General features: G+C 47.9%; 1 long non-coding RNA gene across 1 annotated transcript in view; it reads right to left on the bottom strand.

Moving 5' to 3' along the window:
- Positions 1-954, bottom strand: part of LOC108520093 (uncharacterized) — a 43,632-nt gene extending 42,678 nt beyond the window's left edge. Inside the window, exon 1 of the long non-coding RNA XR_001882829.1 lies at positions 775-954. This is a non-coding gene — a long non-coding RNA (uncharacterized LOC108520093). The remainder of the gene's footprint in view (positions 1-774) is intronic.
- Between the last annotated feature and the right edge of the window lie 996 nt (positions 955-1,950).

The following is a 1,950-nucleotide window of genomic DNA, read 5'->3' as shown; positions in this document are numbered from 1 at the left end:
CACACACACATCACACACACATACACACCACACATATCACACACATACACCACACACACATCACACACACATAAACATATACCTCCCACACATCACATACCACACACCATACACACACCACACACAAACCACACACACATAAACACCACACACATACACACATACACCACACATATCACACACATACATCATACACACATCACACATACATATAAACACACATACACACATCACACACACACATACACCACACATATCACGCACATACACCACACACACATCACACACAAACACACACCACCCACACATCACATACCACACACATACACACACCACACACAAACCACACACACATAAACACCACACACACACACCACACATACACGCACACATACACATACACCTGGAGGTTCAGGTTGGTCTGCGAGGCCCAGGCTCATTATTTTTATGCATATCCCATGTGATTTCCAGGTAAAAGCAGACAGAGATCCCCTGCCCAAGTAACAGGGTGCACTAAAGGGTTGTAAGCATGACAGTCAACTTGACCTGAAATCTATGTCCCAAAACTGTGCTCAGGCCTCTTGGTCTGGGGCGGTTATGGGTGCTGGGCAGAGGTAGCCCTTCCTGGGGAAGTCAGCACGCACTTTCCTTGGCTTGAACATGATTGTCCGCTAAAATTTAATAACCCAGGCTTTTTCTCCGTTTCTCCTAAACTGAGCAAGTTTTTGCTGGCATGCAAGGAAAGAAAAACAATCAAATACAAATATTCCTCACTTGGAACTTTTCAAAAGAGACAATGTGTAGAGGAAATGTCCAGTTGCTTCCTTTTGCAGAGGGTCACTGCAGCCGCGTGAACTCCTGCCTCTGAACTGGTCACACACGTCCCTCCTTGGCCCGGCAGCTGCATTGTCACTTTTCGGTAGGAGAGTGGAAATCAGGTCAACCTTCCCATTAGGCCAGCCTGTCAAAAGAGAACACTTTATTGTTTCAAGGTAGTTCAAAGGTGAGTGGAAAAAATTCCCTGAAAAAATAGACAGGAGTGCACTGCAGCTCTGCACAGTACAAAGGTGGACACTCGGTGCTTCTGTCTCAGGCTTGGCTCCTGGGTCAATTTCTTCCTCTCCCACACGGAGGGCTCTCATGGGGGGCAAACACCAGCCAAATGGAGCCAGGAAAATATCCCCCACAGAGGGAGTGGGCGGCCTTGCCGACCAGCAGGTGGGAGGGAATCCTTGGAGGAGGCATGTTTTCTATGTCTGCATGAGGAGTGTTTTAATTTCTTCCCATTGCTAGCAGGACAGCGTCATCCACGTGGCTAGGGGTGGGCTTTGGGCTTTCCTCTTTTCTTTTGTTTTCAATATAGGGTCTCACTCCAGTTGCCCAGGCTGGAGTGCAGTGGCACCATCTCACCTCACTGTAGCCTCAAACTCCCAGGCTCAGGTGATTCTCCCAGCTCAGCCTCTCGAGTAGCTGGGACTACATGAGCATGGCACCACAGCCAGCTAATTTTTTGTATTTTTAGTGGAGACAGAGAAGCAGTCTGCTATGTTGCCCAGACTGATCTCAAACTCCTGGGCTCAAGTGACCCACTCGCTTAGGCCTCCCAAATTGCTGGGTTTACGGGCATGACCCCCCACACCTGGCACTCGTTTCTTTGAATACCATCACCTACCATGTGCCAGACAACAAGGGACACTGGGGACTCAGCCCTGAGTGTCTCATGCAGGAGCACTGGGGAACTCTTTCTGAGGAAGGTGGTGCTTTGGTTGAGGCATTCTGCACTTTTCCAGTTTTATTCTCTTGATGACAAACGCTTAGAAAACAGAGATGGGCAAAAATACCACAAGAATCTCTCAAAACTATGGTGACCATGTAATTTATTAGCCAAACTGGGGCACTTCAGAAGTGAGAGAAGACACTGGGATTAATTGATTAATTACACCAGGAAAA

The sequence above is a fragment of the Rhinopithecus bieti genome, unplaced genomic scaffold (assembly GCF_001698545.2).
Source record: "Rhinopithecus bieti isolate Rb0 unplaced genomic scaffold, ASM169854v2 scaffold_1618, whole genome shotgun sequence".
Taxonomy (NCBI): domain Eukaryota; kingdom Metazoa; phylum Chordata; class Mammalia; order Primates; family Cercopithecidae; genus Rhinopithecus; species Rhinopithecus bieti.
Note: the sequence above shows the minus strand (reverse complement) of the source record. Positions and strands in the feature narration are given on the sequence as shown.